This window comes from Aythya fuligula, chromosome 1, assembly GCF_009819795.1.
Source record: "Aythya fuligula isolate bAytFul2 chromosome 1, bAytFul2.pri, whole genome shotgun sequence".
In the NCBI taxonomy this organism is placed as follows: domain Eukaryota; kingdom Metazoa; phylum Chordata; class Aves; order Anseriformes; family Anatidae; genus Aythya; species Aythya fuligula.
The window spans coordinates 110,204,406-110,226,926 of NC_045559.1; the positions used below are offsets into that span (position 1 = coordinate 110,204,406).

Below are 22,521 nucleotides of genomic sequence, written 5' to 3' on the forward strand. Positions count from 1 at the left end.
TTTATTTAGCAGCTGAAGAAAATAGTGCTTGAAAAGGCAAATAATAGTTTTATCTGACCTCCGTATGTCTTCTGTAGCTTGCATTATTGGGAAAATTTATCTTCATTGCATAGTATTATTGCAGTCTTCTTTTCTCCTCCTCCTACAAAGAGAACCTCTCACGCTTATTTGTCAGCTCTTATGTAGGAAAGGAACTACATTAAAGAAGGGACTGCAAAAATATTTGACAATAATTGCTGTAAGTAGTCCATCCACTTCCACTTAAGTCTTTTATTTCCCCTCCCCCTTTTTGCAAGAATGGGATTTATATTTTGTTCTTCAGTAACTTACCTTGTTTTTATTCCTAGTGCTGCCACAATAAGGTGAAAAAGCAGTATAAAACAGCAGAGAAGAACATTGTTACTGCTTTCTGCCTTCCACTTCTCAGGCAGTAGAGAGAACAGAGCTTAAACCTCTGTGTTCTTGTCTGTATTCCTCAGCTTAATTTGAACGGAGTTGCTTTGCTTATCACTTATGAAAATAACATTTGCTTGAGTGTTGTTTTTTTTTCTGCTCGCTTTAGAAAATTTGTAGTTATCAGAAAGGTAATCACATGGCAAGTGTCAATTAGAAAACTCTTTTCCCATACCTTTTCTGATCCCCTGCTCATGGCTGTTTTTCTAAAAATGTACTTCCCAGCTGGAAAAGCATACATCCCTGGTGGGTGATGGTGTCCAAGCAGGTGTGTTCTGCCAGACCTGCACTGGGCTGATTTCAGTGAGGATGTACAAAGCTACATGAAGCTTGGAAACACCTCTTTCTGCACAGCTCTTTCTGGAATAATTTAGACAGCAAGGTTGCTGGCTTGTTTGCCTTATTTTGTAGAGTACTTGCTTTTATCATTTCTTCTTTGTGTGGCAAAAGTAGTAGGCTACTTGCTGTGGAGGTAGCTAACTTTCTTCTGCTTACTAGAATATTATGTGCTAAATAAATTATGCAGCAATGAGAATTAATATCCTTGAAAGGCTGATTAATGCAATGAATGTCTTATGTGACTATTTCTGGCTTCTGGGGATGCCCTATAACTCCTGCCCAAGAGCTTTCTTTTTTTCCTATACTCCCCCCTCCTCCTCCGCCCTCCCTCCCTCCCCCTCCTATTTTTAATGAAGGTTCAGGTTCTGATCCTTGCTTCCCAAACATGCAACTAGGAAAATAGCTTGATTTTTTTTTTTTTTTTTTTTTTTTCTTCCTCCACTTTGGAATAACAATCATAATTTGATGAGATCTAAAAGTGCTTTCAGAACACAAATAAGCAAAAATCTCTCCTTATCTTCCTTTTCCCACATACGGAAGGTAAAGTTCAAAATCATAATATAACAATCTGAATGGGGAGAGGGGAAAAGGAGCACAACAACTAAGTGTGAATTACTTAGCCTTTTTAAATTAGACAGTATTGTGCTGTTGACTTCAGTAAGGCTAATATTTCACTTTAATTCTAGAGCTTCCTGAATAGTGGACAAGAGGTATATAGTTATGGGGAAGAAAGGCAAAAACACCTGAAAAATGTCCTTTATCTGTTACTTTAGGTCCTGTTTATGAAAGATAAGGGAAGAATCCATGCACTTTTGTTGCTCTTTTTTTTGCTTAGCTAACATACTAAGAGCAAATCTGGTCCTAACTTCTTAACAGTGACCATGTAAGAGTGCAAAATGTCTTGAAGGAAAGGTTGCCTTTGTCTGGTGGTTAAGGTGATTTCTCAGTTGTCAGTCCTGGTCCTCTCAATTTGTTGGTGTTTAATTCTCTGCTACCTTAAGTTTTATCCTGCTACAAATAAATGAAGAAAGAACGTTAATAAACTGTGCTGATATCATACTGTAACCTCTTTGCACTCCCTGACATAGGCTTAACTGTAGAGCTGAAGAGATAACAAGGTTGCACAGAATCACATTTGTTGTGTACTGAGCTCTGGTTTGGCTCGGGATTGCAATATCAGACGTGCAAGCTTAGTGTCTGTTTTTTTTTTTTTTTTTTTTTTTTTTTTTTTTTTTTTTTTTTTTTTTAATATAGGTCTTCAACATATATGTCTTAAGCTCTTGTTCACCAACTCTTTTTCTTTTGGTAGAATTTTTCACATGGTCATGATTATCTTAGTATGCATGTGACCATGAACTGCTTTTTGATCTGAAACAAATAAATAGTCAATTTCCCAAACTTTATTGTTTAGACTCAAAATTTTGTCATTAATTTTTTCTACTGTGATTTTTTGAAATTCAAAAAGGATGTATTCACTGTGCTTTTCAGGCTTTCCAACAACACATGATTTTCATTTTTGCATCACCCAGCTCTGGTTTTGTTTTCCAAGTGTTTTACTGTGCAATGGAGATGAACAGTACATGTATTCAGACATCATTTCTGTGGTATTTTGGTTTACAATCCTATATAGTTCCTATACTAATATTTTCCGACCCTTGTCTAGGCAAATACTACCTGTATTTTTGCCTTTGCAAAACTAAACTTAGGCATGAAAGCTGCCTTTAAAATATTCTTTGTGCAGATGATCACAATATTTCTGTGGTTCTTACCTTATGACTTCTTTTGTTACTTTTTGAGGAAAATTGTGTGTGTGCCTCATGAGATGACAGGAGAACAGGAACAATCAAAATTCCCCTTTTTATGGTCTTTTGGGATATCATAGGGCATTGCTGTTCTACTACTTAAGTAGAGCCTCAGATATCCATTACGCTGGATAATGGATTGTATGAATTTAACGTATATAACCAGCATGCTGGTCTCCTTTTTCTGTCCTCCTTAGATCATTGTACAGGAGGGAAAGTTGAGTCATGGGCAATAAACACTTGTAGACCTGCCATCTGATCTAATTCTTATTAGTTTACTGCTTGATGTTGTGGCTGGTGGATTTTGCCAAGTGTATCCATGATGGTATTACTAACCCTGGTTACTCACTCCATTCCTTTATGGAAGAGTCCCCTCCCTGTAGCAGGATGGCAGAATTGTGTGTGCTGTCATCTCCTCACCTGCTGCTAGTCCTTGTTGAGCAAGGAGAGTAGCTTGAAAATGGAGATGGTCCCTGTGGAGCATACAGTGTATTTCTGTAGTAACTCACCCCTCTTACTTGCAGAGCATTTGCAGCAGCCTGAGAACTCTAGTGAGATGTCCTAGGATGTCCCAGATTGCTGAAAGAATGGTGGTTTAAGTAATTCATAAAAGTAACACAAAACACTCAAATATGCCTGAATGTTGCAGTTATTGTGCTTCAGTATCAAAGGTATGGAAAGGAGAAAGACTATCAGAAGGGCATGTGACAGCATGTATGTTAGAGCTAGTGATGCTAGGAGCATTGCAAACTCTTAAAACTGGGAGGGAAGTAGTGGATGGGGCTTGTTTTTCAGTTTGTGAACACCTGGTGATGAAGCTTGTAACAAGAGGATAGGCTTCTGGTTGCTTGAGTTTTTTTAATCCTAATTTAGAGTCTGTATTTAAGACCTATCAAATGACTTCATATATTCTCATTAAAAAGAATTAGGGTAAACGGCTGCCTTGTGACATATTTGAAGCAAAGGTGAAGCTTACCTGTAGAAACTTCAGGAAAAAATGTAACAATAGAAGTCCTGAGGGCATAAGTCATGATAATTTTGCATGCTTTTACATACTTCTGATGAGTGAAAGCCTCGCACTTTCTGGGTAAAACAGACCTCACCTGATTGATCAAATGTGAAATGCTTATGTTAGAATGCTTCTTGTGATTTTTCTTAAGAGTATGGCTAATACAGTGGTCTTCAGATATAACTAAAATGAGTTGGAGAAACAAATATGTGCTTAACTTTCAGCCTGCATATCAATTAATGTAGGGGCAGATATTTCTGATTTTTCTCTTGTGATTCAATTGCTAGGCCACAGAAAGAAGTATGTAAATATAAACACAATTCATAAGCTGACTTCTGATCTCTCTCTCTGTTCCAAAAGTATATTCTTGCATTTATTTTTTTACAAGCAATGCACTTAAGAGATGTAGAAATAACTGTTAATTACTCAAATGAGATCACAGAGGAGGAGAAAAAAGGTATAATATTTTTTGTATGCTTTTATTAGGTCTCCTTTGTTACCTTGTGTGTGCTATTTAGTCTTTTCAGTTTGCTCATGTGTAATGTACATAAAACATTCTCTTCTGAAATGCATGAGTGATTTATGTTGAGTTGTTCAGTGACTACAGCACAACTAGGAGGCTTGTCTTCCATTGGATGTGACCAGCGCTGAATATTTTGGTACTTCTTGTGGTTTGTGGGCATTGTTTTCTCGCAGATTACAAACAGTGTTTTTCTGCTGTTGGGACTACATGTGTAAGTAATATGTTTGAACTAATTGTGGCCGCATTTTAGGAGTTATTGAAGGACTTTGGGTTTAAGTTGCACTTTAAAAATAAATAAATAAATAAAATAAATAAAAATTAAATATTCTCCTCTCAGTGGCTCTAACTAGAGTAGAAAATATTTTTGTTTTTGTTATTTAAAAATTACAATAATAACAGCAACAAAATAAGTCTTTTTGTGCCTGAGGGATTATACCCACTTATATATACCCCTACCACTGAGTAAGTGAGAGTGAAATGTGCTAATCTGCTTTAATATATTCTGTAACAATCATTTTTTGGGGATAGTGATGGAGCAAATGGGTTAGAAGCAATACTGTGAGGAGCATTGATTATTTAGAGGGAAGGAGAAGATACCTGAACTTTTCTAATCAAAAGACAGAGCCCAGGAATGCAATGGAGGTGTTGAGACTTGCTGGTCCTGAATACTTGGGACTTGAACTCTGATACTTACGTCACTGGAACCACTGGTTGGAGAACTAAGGATATTGCCAAAACTTTGCACGCTAACTTTTATGTGACTTGTTTGATTCTGTGTCTCTGGGTGAAGGGGAGGAATTCTTCATAAAGTAATCTGTTGGTTAACAGTGCGTGGATGACGGGAGTTTTAAATAATCCCTTTGGACTAGGTTGAGTAACCTTTGATCTTAGAAATTGTTAAACAATTTAGAGGAAGAAGCAATGATGTGGAGGTGAAGAGCAATGATGTGAATTGAAGGTAGAATTTGCAGACTATTCTACCCTCCACACTGCTGCCTTTTTTTTTTTTTTTTGGTATGCTGTTGATATGATCATTTTATTATAATTGTACAGTGTGTTTTTACAAAATGTTATAAATATGTCTGGAACTGCTCTGAGACTGGTAGTCAGTCCAGGGCATGAACAAAATAGAAAAATATCAAAATGTAACGTGTCACAGAAAATATTTTCCTGTCTAGAACTATTACATAAAAGAACAGTTTTGTGCTTGTCTCCCAGCTCTGGAGAGGGACTTTGATGTCTATCAGTGGCTGCCTGAGTTCTGGTCTGCAGATAGTGCACATTGGTTAGCTGATATAAAATAGCTGGTTTAAGTCCTCTTCTCCACCCCCCAACCATCCCCATAGTTTTTCCAACTGTTTGCAAGTGAAATGGGAAGAGCTGATGTAGTCTAAGGGAAATTAATTCTTCCTTAGATAGTTCACACCTCTGGATGTCTGAAGTCTTTATGTACTTTCAGAAGGTGTGTGTGTGTGTTCTACGTACAGGCGTTCTGGTTGAGAACCTTTCTAAATAAACAGACCATGGTTTAAAAATGTACCTTTCATGAGCTGTATCAAGCATATCTAAAGCTGTGGGAGCTGAAATACAGCTAGTAAAGAGAAAACTGCCAGAAGGTTTAGTTACATATGTATACAAAGAAGCCTGTGGTGGGTTTATTCCATTACAGGCATACTCTCAAGCTCAGGCTAGCTACCTCATGAATGAAGGCAGGTATGCTTATGTATTCTTTCTGTAAAAGTGTGGGAACAATGCTGACTTTTTTTCTTATTTTAAGCCGCCTAACACTCAATTGGATGACTATATGTCACCTACTGTGATAGAAAATACATATAATAGCGTGCATGCTGCAGGAAGTTACGGGTCTTGGCTTGTAAATGCTGTGCCCTGTTCTTATATACAAGGTTTACTCTTCAATCTTTTTTTTTTTCTTTTTCATTTTTGCTTTCTGTTCTGATTGTGCAAGTATGCTATGCAAACCTGACTTCTGTATCCTTGCTGCTTTTGGTAGTAGAATATTTGTGGAATATACAGGCTCCATGGATATATCTGGGCAGAGGGAGGCTGGAAGAAATATGGACAGCAAATAGTACTCAGATCTAAGTTTAAAAATTAACCTAGGAAGGACATTCTAAAAATAGATTACAACATATGAACATGTACCTGTGAGAAAGATGATGTAAAAGGTTTTTGTCCTAAAAGAGACTTTTTAAAGAGAGAGTTGTATGCATCTCTTTTAACATGTAAGATTAGGCATTTGTGATGCTTTAAAATATTTATTCCCTGTTCTGAGGGAAATCTGTCTTTGTTTGCTTTTGCTGCTTTCTGTTCCTATTGTAAACCTTGACTCTGAGAGAACATCAGACCAAAGTGGAACACACAAATTTTAGGGGAATAGCCCTACTGCCTCCTGTAAGCTGTCTCCTTTAGTTGGAGGTAGGGACTGAGGTTGTGACCGAACAGTTGAATCTAAGTTAGGACATTTAAAAAAAAAAAAAAAAAAAAAAAAAAAAAGTGTTACTTTAGTTACTCCCTTTAAGAGTAAATATGCCTTTTCCAAGAAGAACGGTCTGTCCTTTAAGTGTGCTGATTCCAGGGGAGCTTAGCACAAAAATCAGTGAAGCTGTAGCATCTCCTGTGAGTTGGTGGTTTGATTATTGTAGTTTTATTTGCTGGAAGGAATAGATTATATCCAAAGAAAAAGTGATTCTCCATCCTTAACCACTCCAAAGGTTTAACTATGCTTTTTTGTTTCGTATGATAATGACTGTTTTGTATTACAGGTATGTAGAAACTGTATCTGGAAGTAGAATTCCACAGCATTCTGGAGTGTAAAACACAGGCACATGCTAAGGGGAAGAATGGGGCTGCTACAACTTTACAGGTGTGGGACTAAAACACAGGGACTGAAGTTGGGCTGAGCATCCATTAGGGAGTTCTGTGGCAATGGTATACCCCTTCCCAGACTGCCACAGTCTCAGGCCAGCATTCCCAGATGATCATTCAGTCTAGAATTGTCAAAACACAGATTCTAACTGCATGGAGGCATTATTTAATGGGTACACTAGAAAAGGTGGGGTTCAAAGTAGGTATCAATGAGGGTTGTCTAAACAATTTTCATTTTGAACCATTGTCATCAAATAACATGAGTTTTTTTCCTGTACAGAAGGTTGACATTGTATATGAGGGAAAAGCTTAGGCACACTCACCTCATTAGGTATGGAAATACAGGAGAGCTGTAAGAGTGAAGCATTACCTATAAAGACCAAATACATAGATAGATATTCCAGCCAGGTTTCACTGAAAAGGAAGTCCTCTCTTCTGCCCATCAGTCCTTGCACTTCACTAGTACAGCCACAGACAGTGGTACTGCTGGAAGCAGTTTAAGGAGATGCAATTATTTGTCCTGTTAAAAAAAAAATATAAACATGTCTGCTGTCTTAATTACCTGAGCCAGCTTACTGCAGAATCAGGAAAGAGTGCTTTTATTGATTAAAGATTTGGGGGGATTTTGAGGATGTGATATGTAGCAAGAAGTTTCTGCAAGAGTAAAAGTAAGGGAAAATGGGAGACTGGGAATGATTTTATTATTATTATTATTTATTTTTAATCACCTCCCCATTATCTCACGTAGGCCTACCTGAACCTATTGACAGATACACAAGCTCATGTTTTCTTTATCTACCTTGCTGCTGTTCTTGGTTATGTTAGGAGATTCTCTGAGCAAGAATAGTCTTTCATTGCAAGAAGCTGTATCAGTGTTCAAAGCTTCTTATTATTCCCCTCTTTTTGTCTCCCTTTTCTAATTTTATATTTTATTTTAGCACTTCTTCAAAATAAAGAGAAAAAGAATATTTGGGTACTTTAGAAAATGATATTTTGGAATCAGGCTTATAAGATTCTACTGTAGTTTTCCTAAAGGAAATTTTATTAAATCAGAAGTCTGTCTCATGTAACATCCTTTCAGTTTAGAATGCAGATCTGTACTATGGTTAATAAATGACTACTCTAGCCTCGTACTGTATATGGAAAGGCACAGGTTATCAGAGTAAGTTCTGAATGTGTTGGACAATCTGTGCTAATTTAAACAAAAATGAATTTACAAAGACCACTCATTTCCCTTAAGTTTTGTAAAAACAGAAAAAGAGGACAGGCTTGAAATTATTTACAAGTGGTTTTTTGTTTGGTTGGTTTGTTTGTTGTTTAAAGGCTGACTTATGAAATTCCCAAAGCAGATCTAGTTTCACAACTTTGAGGTTCATGAGACTTTTCTGATCCAGGAACGCAAAAACATTCTTAGGTAATAGCCAAACTGAATAAACATTAAGATGATAAAAATGGAAACATGTTTTGTACTTTACCACTTCTTAGGGTTGGAGCTTTTTAGTAACTTTCTCTAATTTTTAAGTGTATCAACTTAAAAGCTTAGAAACATGCTATTTTAGCTAAAAAAAAAAAAAAAAAAAAAAAAAAAGTGAATTAGTGAGATACGACAAAAACAGGCAATATCTGTTTTTAAGTAATTATTAAAATGCTCAGTGTAGAATGTATTTATTAAATTTATCTACAAATTCTGATAGCACATTTAGTGAAATATAGTAAATATAGTTTGAAATACTGTTTTGTTTTTAACCTAATAACATTATTAACAGCTTATTATAATGTTTGTTCTGAATCAAATAAATATCCCTTAAATACTGCTGCTTTCTGAGTGTGTGTGGTATAGCAGCATCACTTATAGTAGCAGGAGAGAGATGGGGGTAAGGGTTCAGGTGTTAGGTCATGCTAAATAAAGCTATGTGCAGAAATGCGCATTTCCTAAGATGTGTGTTGTGAAGGGAGATGTGGAGTTGTGCATGCTGTGTGTGTGTGTGTTGAGTTTTCAGTGCCTGTGCACTGAATTCAAGAAGCCCTTTCCAACTTTGTCCTTTTAGCCATCATAAGAGGCCCTGGATAGTAATAGTGTTTAGGTTCTCTGCTCGATGAAGAAAGGTGATGCCAGGCTGTTCAAAAACAGAAAGAAGCCTCAGTCTACCCCTCTGTAAACTGCTGGGGTTTAGCTGGGCGCCACATATCAGGGCACTGAGCAAAGGCCAAACAGATCTGAGGGCATTTTGCCTTTGACACAGAAGTTGGTCGTGCTGGTGTTCTTGGTTCCTGTCATCAATCTTTAATCTGTGCAGCTGTCTAAACTGTCGTCTGCACTAAGAATTTGTGTATGTAATACCTGCTCAATATGCAGTGTTCCAGAGCTTTGCTCTGATTATAGGAGACCCATCACAAAGTATTGATGAATGAAAGAGCAGAAGAGGAATGACTGGGTATTTCTAAATCAAAAAGCCTCTTTGAAAGCATTAATAGGTTATCAACGTTTTATTGACTGCAAATATCTTGGGAAGGGGAAGGAGCTGCTCTAGTTCATAAAATTTGGTCACTGGGGAGACTCACCAGGCTTTTACTCCCCATAATATAGTGAGGCTATAGTGATTCCTGTTGGCTTACGTGAAGAAATGTTGTTCATTTCTTCTTATTACAAGTACTTTTAGGGTTAATTTTGACTCTTGTCGTATCTGAACATTTTATTCCTTATCTGGGTTGGGAACAGTTTGCACAATGTAAAATAGGGGAAAAAATTGTAAGGCATTATGTTTTAGGATGGTTTTTGTTTGTTTTGTTTATTTTAAATGGTGCTGGGTAGATTTTTAGAAAATGATCCTTGAAACAAATGATTTTGAACTGAATGTGGAACTGTAAATAATTAAGAAAATTTAGACCAAGTGTCAAATATATATGTTGGACAAGCAGATTGTATTTTAAGCAGGGTGGGAGGAGAATCATTTTGTTTTGTCAGTGAGCTAAGTGAGCTGCCAATGGTCCATAGGACTGCATGTGCTGTAATTGCTAAGTAGTTGGCTTGACTAATAATGACTTCTTTCAAATACTATTTTTGCTTTGAAAAGTGCATTTTAGCACTCACATTCTTAAGATTTTTAATAAAATAATACAAATGTTGGATTTGCTGTAGACTTCTGGTTTTCCAGCTGGTTTTGGGTCTACATGCAGCTGTTGGACTAGCTCAGTGTCGGTTGCTTGAACTATTGTATTACTGCACTGTACAGAAATTTTGTGACGATGTAAGTGGACGCAACCATATTGGATTTGTCAGGAGCTTCACAAACTACAGACAGACTCTAATACAATTATCTACAGTATTATTTTTTTCTGTCACTTGAACAACTAAAAAGCATTAAGATTCAGCAATGTTTAAATGCAAAGGAAAATATTGATTATTATTTGGAAGCCTGCTATGAGTTACAGATTACAGCTATATATTTTCATATTTTCCTAAAATATATATATATATATATATATCCTTTTATCTCTTTTGCTTAAAAAGGCTGCGTTGTTCAAGCCATTTGGGTACATAAGGTGAGCCCCCTGGTTTTCTGTTAAAATAGTAGCTTTGGAAAACACATTAATGGCAAGGGTTCATTTTGACGTTTTCTTCCTCTTCTCTAAGTAATATTTTGGAAATAATTGGAAGAATATGTGGAAGGAGATGGTCAGATTCTGGGACAACTTTTCCTGTTGAAGACTTTCTTGGCATTGCCCATCAGTTAACTCTGGGATTGAAATTGTGAATTTGAATTCTTTCCTTGTTTGCATTATTAAGATGCATTCTGAAATTTGCTACTGCTCCTAATCAATTTTCCCTTAAAGAAAGCAACAACATAATCTGATGATATCTGTTATTAGACTAGTGTTTCAGATTTTTAAAATTTATTTGGGTCTTGGTCTGGTCGAAAGTGGTATTTGACTGCTTTGTTACTATCTGTTGGTGCCCACTCCCCAAACTTGTCCGTTTCTTTGACTCTTGGTGTGCTTATCCATCTTGCTGCTCATTTATCTTTCTCCAGATTGTTCCTCAGAAATGTTACCTCCTTTGCTTTCAGAAAATCATGCAGTTGTTTCTATTCCATGTAATAGTTAGATAGAATTGCGTTTTCTGTTTACAAAACAGGAAAACAGATTGCACTCTCTTTCTTTGGGAGCTTTTTTTTTTTTTTTTTTTTTCCCCCTCAGCCAACGATCTTGTGAATGGTGTTCTGAAATAGTAATTTTCTCTTGGCAATAATTAAGAGTGACTTGACTCGGTCTTGTACTCTTGTCAATATAAAGATGACTTTCCAGGTCATCTTTCTTTTCCAGTTGGACATAGCACAAGACTTACCTTCAGCGTACATAGAAATGGAAGTATCAGCAAATGGAGGTATGACACTATAGAGACGAGTGGTGCTAGTTTACTAGCAGCCAACATCTTATATAACCATTTTGTAACTTGCTGGTTTTGAGGCGTTTTTGGCTGGCAGGCTCTCAGCCTTCTGCATCGGGACAAAAAAAAAAAAGTCTACTTCAGGGGGTTTCACCTCAGAATAATTATCTCTATCTCTGTCACCTCCATGTGAGGCTACAGGGTAGCCTGGTCTTGAGGCTGCACTTGACCGCTGCTGCGAAACCCCAGTTTAAGAAGTAGGCAGCTGCCTGTCTGCAGAGAGGGCATAGGTGGCAAGAACATGCTCGGGCAGTTCTTCAACAGCTGCGTTGGCTTCCTTTTGGCTTCTAGGGGTAATTCAAGGTTTTGGCCTTGATTGCTTTTAAGCTATAACGTGACTTGAGCTCCAGCTGAGAAGCTGTCTGCTTTTTTTGATCCAACATAGCAATTAATGTCAACTGGGATACTTGACCTAGATCATCCTAGTTTTTAATGTCAAGTAGCCATTGGCAGGAAGTTCTTCGAGAAGGACTTTTGACTGTGGAATGTGTTCCCAACCTGGTCTGATGGAGTCAGTTTGCTGAGAGGGCTTGGCGCCAGGCAGATCTGATTTCTTTGCATGTGGAGATGAGAATTGTTCAGTGCTTGTCCTGTTTTCCTTTGCCCCTGAAGAAAGACAGGTTCATATTGGTTTATGATGGCTAAACTAAGATTTTTCCACTTGAGCCATGTAGGAAGACATGTGAAGCATGTTTTAGAAGGAAAAAAAAACAACAGCATACTGGGGTGTGGACATAAAAGGGCTGCTTTTGGTGAATTTTATTGAATGTTTTGCATGGAAAAGAAATCAAAAGATGCTTCCTCACAGAGAGCAATTTGAAAGTGTGGTAAGTCAAATTCAGATACACAGCTTTTCTTAATTTTGTGGAAGATGCTACAGTTTAGTGCCAGTCACAGAAAGCTTCCTTCCTGCTAGGGAAGGAGATTTGTCAAACCATCATTAAGTTCTTTAAGCTTACAGTACCCCACTGAGATGTATAGCTGAATAGACTGTAGTAGTCCCACCTTGCCCCCATGAGAAGGTGTTTGATGTTTTTTAATAGCTTTGCAATTTCTGAAGCAGTGGGTCAGATTAGAGAAGAAAAATGTTCAGGAACAAAAGTAATTTTGAGAAGGACTGGTTTTATCTGGTGTGTAGTACAACAGGTGCTTGGCAGTCCCAAGCACAAATACTGGCTGGGTGGAGAATGGGTTGAGAGCAGCCCTGAGGAGAAGGACCTGTGGGTTTTGGTTGATGAGAAGTTCAACATGAGCTGGCACTGTGCTCTTGCAGCCCAGAAAACAAACCTTATCCTGGGCTGCATCAAAAGCAGCATGGCCAGCAGGGCAAAGGAGGTGATTCTCCCCCTCTGCTCAGCTCTTGTGAGAGCAGTTCAAGGAGCTGGGACCAACTTCTGCGTCATACAGCTACGTCATGCCCCATTTTGTCAGGTGAGAGATTGTATATTTCTACAAGCTGATAGAATTGAGTTTGCATGTCTGCTTTGGACTTGACAGGAAAGCTTTGAACACCTCCATTTAAAAAAAAATATATATATTAACCCTTTTCTAGTCAGCCTGTTTTCTACAGAATTTCTGGAACAGTGTTGTGGAAAAGAAAGGGAAGGAATGAAAGATTAGAACTGCAGGGGAACAAACAAATCTGGGAAATATTAGGAAATAGAGAAGTAAAATTAGAGCACTTGAGAATATTCATAATTTTAGTTTGTGATGATTCAAATAAAAATGAAGATGCTATAAGAAAAATTAAGAGGTAACATGATCAAATTGATCAGTTGGCTCGATCTAAAATCCACTGAAAATTCACTTCTTTTAGTAGATTTTAATGATACTTCCTTTTATTCTGCCTTTTTTATATTTTTTTAAAGAAAAAATGCTTAAGGGAAGTCTTAAGAAATTGAAAAATAAAAGGAAATAGACTAGAAGATAATATATAGGTCACACCAAAAGAGAAAGGTCTCTGCTAAGCTTTTTTTTTTTTTTTTTTTTGGTTCTTTTTTGAAGAATGGTAATGAAGAGGAGAAGCTTCTGTGCAAAGAGTTACTACCCAGAGTGGGACAACGTTTGTGGTGTGTGAGAGGGAAAAAATGAAGAAGTGCAAACTGTTGAATATTTTGAAATAAGCATAGTAATTCGTGTCATGTAAATAAAAGCAGTTATGTGAAGGACTGGTGTTACCCAGTAACAGGCATTCACTGTATTAAGTGGGAAACTGTGAGAACTTGCACAATGGGTGTTTTGTTGCTGATTCTTAAATGGAGATGGTTACGATGGACCTACGACATAGCATGGGATTTATCTCACCTGTCATATAGATAGATGCCTACCCCCTGAATGGAGGGAGGGTAGGGGAGAGGACCCTGTATACATTTGGTGAAGAGAAATAGGAGTCCTGTAAAACAGGCAGTGGGCAGAAGTAGGCACTTAGAGGGTGTATATTGTTTGACCTCCTTTAGGCACATGGTATAGGATGAGCTCAATAGCAGAGCCTAGCTCTTTCCTGGGCAGTCAAGGAGGCTAGCATGACCTGTTCAGATACTGACACCTACACTATAAACATCTTCATTTGGTCCAGTGAATTCTGGCTTGGATTCCACATCTAAGAATTGAAAGACAAGGGTGCTCTGTTATTACAGCTTGTGGTTAAGTGTCAAATGCTAGCTGAGTAAAGACTTGACACCTTTTCTAAATGGAGGTTGACATCCTGAGGCCTACAGCGATCTGCCCAGGTAGGGCTAACAACACATGCTGAAGCACTGCAAGGGCAGCTGGGGCAGCGGAAGCAAGCGTGTTCTGCTGCCTTCCTCTTGAGTAGGCGGAGTAGCAGTGGTGGATTTTACAAGATTGGATTCTGCAGAATCACTGGCAAGAACTGAGCACATGTATCCTTTGCCCAGCTCCGGAGCAAGAAATGTCTTCAAAGAGCTGGAAGTAGCAGCCTGTTGAATTCCCCTGGTCTAACAGGATTGATTTGTAGGTGGGTGTGCATAGATGCAACAAATGGTCAAACTGTAAGCTTCATAGGGACGTGCTTACTACAGAGTAAGGTGTATTTGCTAGTGACAGGCTTGGTATTTACTGTAAATCACATGGCACGTTTGGCGGACCATGGAAAGTAAATGACCTGTTTAAGCTGCTTTCTGGGTGAAAATGGAGTGTTGTACTATATTGTTAAATAGGACCACCTAAAATACAGGAACGCACATTTTATTGATGCTAGAAACAGTAATTTGACTCCAGTTTTGGATGATAAGTAATATGCAGATGTTACCCTTCTACTGCTTGTTACTATTGAATCCATACAATGGTACTCTTATAACTTCAGGGCTTTGAGATTATTAAGCTGCTGAACACTTAAATACATATATCTTTTACTTGCAAACTTATTTTTCTGGGTACACAATATAATGGATATCTCTGGGACTTCTTAAAAAATCAAAAAGTGTTTAGTGTTCTGTTTCTCTGAAATGCATTCAAGTTAAAATTTCCAGGAAACTTCAGCAGGGAAATAAAATCAAAGCAGTTGTTTTCATTCAGGTTATATTAAAATTTAAAGCACTGGGATAATCCCTTAAGAAAAAGGAGGGCATCAGTTTTAGTGTTATGACTGTTATGAATGTTTTTATTAAAGTATGTTTAAATGGTAGCCTTGTTTGCAATAAAAATGAAGAGTTTCATACATAAACAGATCATTCTTAATTATTACACCTGTTTTCTTACAGAGTGCTCATTGTCTGTGTAGGCTCATTGTATAATGTATGCATCTGGTAATGAAAATAATAATTAAATTCTTTCACAATGAAACTGTGACTGGGGGAAGGGCGGAGATTGGGAAAGCTCAAGTAATACTAGTAGCCAGATGCATATGCAGTAAAGCTGACTCTTCACCTAATGTATTTTAAAGCCTAAAGTTATATTTTAAATCGGTGGTTCTCATTTTCTAATTGGCACTCTGTGGAAACACTGCTTCTTTGTGTTTCTTTGCCCTGCCTCCCTCTTGCCATTGCTCCCCCCCCTGCCATGTCTCTTCCCCCACAGTCGTGTTTGCGTTGTGATCTTCCTTCAGCCAGTAAAGAATTGCTTTTGTACTGGGGCTGAGAGCAACCCAGGCACTGACCTGAAATTTGTTGAAGATGCTGCTGCTGAGGAGCCTGGGGAGCTCTGTGGCTCTGTTACTCCAGAAAGCTCACAGGGTGGTGAAGCATGCTCTGTGACAAAACCCTAATGAAGTCTTTCAGTCCTGGGAAAGGCAAGGGTGTAATATAGGGTCAAGTAGCAAAAACAAACTGGTATGGATTAAGATCTAGCTATTTAGGTGAGTGCATACATGATGATTGAAATGTAGGAAATAATGCAACTGTTGTCTTGCAGTATGGCTGAAAAAGCATTTGGATTAAAGCTGATTTACTTTTTCTATTTCTTAATCTCCCTGTTCTTCATTTTGCCCTTGCTTGTGTTCTTATTTGGGATTGTGTGCTTTATTTATTTATTTATTTATTTATTTGGGGGGGGGGGGGGGGGGGGGGGGGGGGGGGGGGGGGGGGGGGGGGGGGGGGGGGGGGGGGTGGAGGGGAGTATGTTTTTTTTTTGTTTGTTTGTTTGTTTGTTTTTTTCTGAAACCATGTTTTCCCTTCAAATCTATTGCATTTTTTTTTCCTGTGTTGGTGCTACTTGACCTAGCAGCAATCATGAAGAATGTTTTCTTTCCTGGATATGCTCTTCATCTCTTTCAAGGCATAGTCAGGCAGGTCTTCTGTTGAGTTCTGCTTTGAAATTAATAGGAACAGCATCAAATGTTTTGAGAGCTCAGGACAAACTCCTGACACTGCCCAAGCTCACTATAGCCCATGAGATCTGTATTCATGCTCTCGTGCAGGCACAGATTAAAGCTGAAATAGTTTCACGGCCTTGGACTGATTGGAGATTTTGTAATCTTGTGTAACTGAGGGGACGAAAAGGAGGTGGGACAGCTGGCTGAGTGGCCATTTATAAGATGTGATCTTTGGGAGGGCCAGTCTGATCTACATTTGGTTTATTTGTTGGTGTGGAGTCAGTCAGATTTTTCTGTTTGAGATTGTTTTTTTGTTTTAATAAAATGTATGTACAACCTACTTTATTAATAAAGCAAGTGGTGCACAATATTAAAGACCTAAAAAATGCTCTGAAAAGATGGCACATAAGGTTAAGATTTCCCTTCCATGAAGAAAAAAAAACAAAGTTACTGTTTTTGAACCTGCTGCTCTGTTGTTAATTTGGAAACTAGTTTTGGTCATTAGTGAACTCATTTAAACTTTTGGTTTCGACTTTTGGTTTCAGTCCCCACCTGTTATAGTTTATTCTATTACCTCTAACATTAAATACTTCTGCCAGACTTATCTGTTTACTTGTATTTTCAGAGAGTCTCTTTATCTAACGCTGAAAACCTCTTAAATCATCTCAGAGTATCCTCTTTCCTTATAAGGAAAAAGACCATGGATCCTTGAACCTCTTTGTTGTAAACTTCTAAGGTTGTGTATCACTTTTTTGGGTTTTGTTGCCATTTGTATCCTTCCTTAGATCAAAAATGAGAACCAACAATTTTTCTTTGGCTTGCCAGAGAAAAGAAATCTGTTGGATACAGCTGTTCAATTTAAGGGAAAGAATATAATTTAAATAATCCAAACTAATCTTCTTCCAGAGTAAATTTTTTTAGAAACTTACTCAAAAATAAATACATTTAAAAAATCTGTTGTAGTTTGATGAAAAGCGAAGATGGGCTTGACAAAATCTGAGTTCCACTGGATTTGCACCTATCTGGGTTTGCACCTATGTTTGTCCACGGCATAAATTTTGCTTTGTGAGACAGAACTCAACTGAAAACTGTAACTTTGCAGTTTGGTTTCTGTTTTTGTCTTTGACCATCACACCAGAATAGAGGAACCTGGATGCTCAGCTGGGCAAGAGGGTGCTGTAGAGGCTGGCCTGGCACCCTGCTAGTCCCACGTCATTTCTCTCTCCAGGGAGCAACTTTCCTTCTCAAGGGGACGACAGCGTACAACTTATTCTCTGTCACAGATATCATACAGAAAAAAAAATAAATAAATTCAGGCCAGCAGCATCCCCATGAGAGAAAAAATATTTATTTCTATCTTTTTGCCATGTGAAGCCATCATATATTCATCAAGCTACATAGTGGCAATAACTCTTTTCTTCCTGCAATGACTAATGCTTTGAGTGTAAGTAGAAGAATCACTATTAAGTGAGAAGGCCACATTGAATTAAAACTTTGTGGAGGTAAACAAAAAGCATTGAACCACATTTGCTTCAAATATTTAGGTATGATTTACTGTGGAACTTCGCTTAATGCACGTATGTTGGAGTATGATCCAATGAACTTGCTTCATCTCCAAACTTGAAATGGTAGTTACCAGTGTGGGATGATGTGCAGACATTCAAGACTTAAATCATTGCTTTTTCTTTATTTTCTTTCTTTCTTTATTTTTTAACCTGCAACAGTAACATAAGTTGCTGATTTTGTTTATAAGGAAGATAATCTGCTATAAATATGCAGGTAGGCTAGAACTGTGGTATGTAACATCTGAGTGAAGGGGAAAAGTTGTCTTTGGGGATGGTATCAAGTTCAGCAGGTTGTAAACCTGTAAACCTTACTTGTTAGAACTTCTCTGTTTTTAAGAGGGTGGAAATGGGAGGAAACATGTCCTTTTTTGCAACAAATTAAGGGGGGAGAGAGCAGGAACAGAGAACAAAATATGAGAGTGTAAAGGCTGTGTGCAATTGATAAAGGGGAAGAATTCACCCACTTCTACCATGTAATGATAGACCCAGGAATCAGATTCAAATACATGTCTAGGTTTCTACTGTGCTTTTAGTGAACCCATACAGTTTGTTATTCAAACTGAAACACAAACTACTCTGATAGAAGAGCTCAATTGTATAAGGACAGAAGAAAACTAATCAGAGTTTTTGGCCACTTTATGCAGTTTTTCTTGTGGGACTTGACAGTATGGCATATATCATGCCTATAACCTAATCAGTATTACTGTGCTGGTGAATGACATTGTGTGACATTTGTGTCATGGTAGTGGTTGCAAGGAAGTAAGACTTTAAAAGTTGCTCACATCTAATGTGAAACAGGAAATAAATCTACAAGCAAGGAAGCAACAGAGGAAAGTTGTTTTCTTGATGGGTGGATTAAAGGATTTAGTATGTATTCTTAACCATTATGAAAGACTAGTAAATCCTGTTTGCATATGGGTTGGTAAATTTTTATGAGTAATTAGTCAAGTTAATTTGAGCATCCTTTTTTTTTTTTTTTTTTTTTCCCCACATTCCCCACATCACTGATACTCAGGTTTTTACCATGAATTATATTTTTGCAGACATCTGATACAGTTCATCCTCAAGAAAACATATTGGACAAACATTTTAAATAACAGAATACCATCCAAGGGCCTTTGTTCTGAAAGCACATATTAATGAGCCTTCATTGTTCTTGAAATTGTGCCTTTTCAGTTGTGCTCCTGAATTTCACTACCCACCTAAGGAATGGGAAGATCTCTGTATTTCCTGTGATGTTTGCTTGTGGGTGTTTTTCTTCCTTGTGGATCTAGGTCATTAATTTGAATGTCTTGAATTCATGGACTAAATTTTGCGAGTTTTATTCATCTCTTCACGCCCCCTTTGTAAGTAACAAGTGTTGAAGCCAGTGGGCTGGTTGATTATGGATAGATTTCTTTTGCTCATGTTTGGTCACTGCTGGTTCTTGTACTTATTGATCTATATGCTTGTTGTAAGGTTTAGTAAAGCGGAGAAGAAAATTCTGTAGACAAAATCCTTTTTCTGTATTTTTAATTTTGAAGCCTCCCGATGACTAGAAGATACATGACTGTTATTAGAAATTTTAGCCATAATATTTCAGAATAGTGTTTTGGTGTTTGTTTTTTATAGGGCAAAAATAATGTAGTGCTGTCACTTGTGTCTATGACAAAGAAAAATCTGCTAAAAGAGCTTACAATGGCCCAATTTAATTGTCTGAACTGTGCTAAAAACAGTTCTACAGTATCCATTTTTTTTCCCCTTTCTAATTTTGAAAGAATCAAAGATAAATGTCTTGCACATTAAGGAGATGAGCTATAATAAAACATATATGGATAATATGGCAGCAGTCCAAGAACATTTCTATGCACTCCCTGATGTAGTTGTGGTGGCAGCTAGCAGTCACTCTCAAGCAAATGGTACTCAGTCAGCACGGAGAGCCCTCCTTGGTGAGCTGTACCTGGTTTGAGAGGAACCCATCCACCATCCTCACTCCTGCCATGTGAGGCATTTATTGCCTGGATCGATGTGAAGCTTGTTCATTTGAAGAATTAAAGTCCAGCTGCTCTAGGGAGCAAAACTTGTTATGGAGTGTCTGGGCCACAGATGATAATGTCCACAGCTGTGTGGATAACTGCCTAAGGACCGAGCATGTGTATGTTGTAACAAGGGTTTTTTGGGAAGTGTGCTCACCCTGACATAGGACTGACCATGCTAATAGATAGGCCTGTAAATGTATGTGAACTTTGCTCCATGTGACAGCTATGTGAGCACCATCACTACTGCATGGTAACCTATAGTTGTTTTTTTTTTTTTTTTTTTTTTTTTTTTTGATGGAGTAGAGGGTAGAGGCTGCAGGATTCTCATGAAGCACAGCAATGTGAGAGCAATTCCTCTAACCCTTGTCTGCTTCTTTTCCATATCTAATTAGCCATATGGGAAGAAGACAGTAAGGGATGTCTGCAGGCCAGGCAGATTTTTCCAGTGGATTGGATGTGGTCTGCAAGTTGCAATTGGAGCTTTCCAGTATGGATTACAAGATATAACTTGAGGTTTTATGAGTTTCTTGTACCCAGTTTGCTTTGAAACACATACATGTTAGATGTTGATACTTGTTGTAAGATCAGAATGTTTTTCTGTTCCTTAGAAGAAAAAAGGCTTTTGGAAGATCTTAATTTCTTTTCCATGATAATCTACATACTCCATTTGCTTAGGGGAGGAGTAAGCTTTACTGCTTCTCCGCATTATTACATATTTCTTGCAAGTGTTCAGGCTTTTACTTTATTATCCTTTGGAGGCTCTTTCACAGAGAAATGAACCTTGATGTCAGGTGGCAGTGAACATGGATATTCCAGAGCCAAGTTGTTCCTGCTCTGAAAAACCTCATAGGAAAAGAATGAAGAGAAGGAAATTTTCCATGAGGTTCTTCTCACAGACATGTCTGCTGGGTATTCTGATGGTGAATATGACAGATCAAAGGAGAAAGGCTGCTTCGTGAGCATAGGAGATCTTTTGGGTAATGCCTGGAATCCAGGGAGTCCAGCCACAATGTAGAGCCCCCCCTGTGCAGGTGCCTTGTGTGCAAATATAGTTTTTGGTGGTCTTAGGTTTTGGGGGCAGGGGTGTTGGTGGTGGTATACTATAACATTCAGTTTTACTTTTGTGAGCAAATAAATTGGGTCCTTTGAAATTTATTTATTTATTTATTTATTTATTTATTTTGCAGTGGTCAGTACTTATTCATGCTTTGTTTAACACGTTACTACTAATACCCAATGCATTGCAAGGAGGAAAGCTGTAGAGTTTTTTCAGTTCTCACCCATCCTGTGGCTGATCTGTTAACCACTCTAAGTTTAAACAACCTGTAAGATGACATTCGATATTTATACAACTATTTTGTAAAGGAGATAAGCTACATTTAGAGTAGTGACCAAAATGTGCTACCTCCTTTGTCCTTGTGAATATTAGTTTTCAGCTTGTTTTCCCGATATTGCATCACTGCCTCATCTGCTCATCCATGATTTCTCAATAGTAGCTTATGTGTACAGCAGGGAAGATGAAATAAGGGTACAATACTTTTCCATTTTTATGGACTTCATTTAGATTTCTAGTAGCTCAAGCCACTTTTGTGATGTTAATGCAAGATTAGAAAGCTGAAAAAAATCAATGTTGTTTCTTGTTTGAGGAAAATAATCATTCTCACAGTATTTTCATTTAGTGTTTTTTTATGTAGCCCCATGCCTCCTGGAGAATGTGCTTCATGTCTGTTTGGCATGCAGATGTATTGTTAGTCATCCACAAATGAACATAATTGAGAAGTGACAAAGGTCTTGTAAATGTTTTGAAAATCTTGGGTGCATATTAAAAAAAAAAAAAAAAAAAAAAAAAAAAAAAAAAAAAACAAGCAAACAAAAAGAAACTTTAGAAAGCATCATAGTTCTGACTATGTAATTGAGTCAGCCTGGAGGGAGGAATTTGTAGATTTGTATTGTTCTCAAAATATTAAAAGTTAGGGAAACTTCAGTGGGCTGTTTCTCATGGCAAAAAAAATGGAGTTATATTTTGTGGCATGTACTGAATGCTTAAATGCATCTTCTGAAATGCATAAGAAGTGTTCCATATTTTCCTAAACTAGTAGTTTCACAAGATCTGCAGTTTAAAATTTTGTCATAAGTTTGAAGCTATTGTTCATTTTTATTGAGGCAATGTATTTGGCTTTAGGGATTATCTTTACTGTAAGACAATTGAGAGGACTCATTTCTAAAGGGATCTGTCTAGCCTTCCTCAAAAAGGAAAAAGATCCATAAGCATTTGAACATTAGGAAACAAAAACCAAAACAAACAAACAAAAAAAACCACCCTAACATTTCAGGCTTAGATTAGTGCAGTGAAGTAGGAGTCCCTGATCAAGTGTAAGGCAAAGCACTGGCAATCTAAATTAAGAATTCTGTAAAGTTTTTTTTTTTTTTTTTTTTTTTTTTTTTTAAAAAAAAAAAAAAAAAAAGAGAATGCTTGTTAGATGCATTTCTGACACTCTCGCTAGCAGGAGAACAGAAGTTTGAGTCACTGTTTGACCTAGGAATTTGTATCACTGAAGATAGAAACGAAGTGTGTTTGAGAGAAGGAAATGCAATTGGCAACTGAATACTCAAATAAACTCAATAACCAGGAACCACTGCTGACTCATGTTGGCTTCAGCTATTTTGCTGGACACCTGGCAACAGTATTACAGTGTGATCATTGCTGG

At 37.5% G+C, this 22,521-nt stretch overlaps 1 long non-coding RNA gene across 2 annotated transcripts in view; it reads left to right on the plus strand.

The window, feature by feature from the left end:
* Window positions 1-22,521, plus strand: part of LOC116485751 — a 52,849-nt gene that overhangs the window by 12,692 nt on the left and 17,636 nt on the right. Inside the window, exon 3 of one of the 2 annotated variants that reach the window (XR_004252893.1) lies at window positions 4,922-4,932. The exons of the other annotated variant lie outside the window; for it this stretch is intronic. This is a non-coding gene — a long non-coding RNA (uncharacterized LOC116485751). Of the gene's footprint in view, window positions 1-4,921; window positions 4,933-22,521 lie in introns of those variants that run through there. 2 annotated transcript variants of the gene reach the window in all.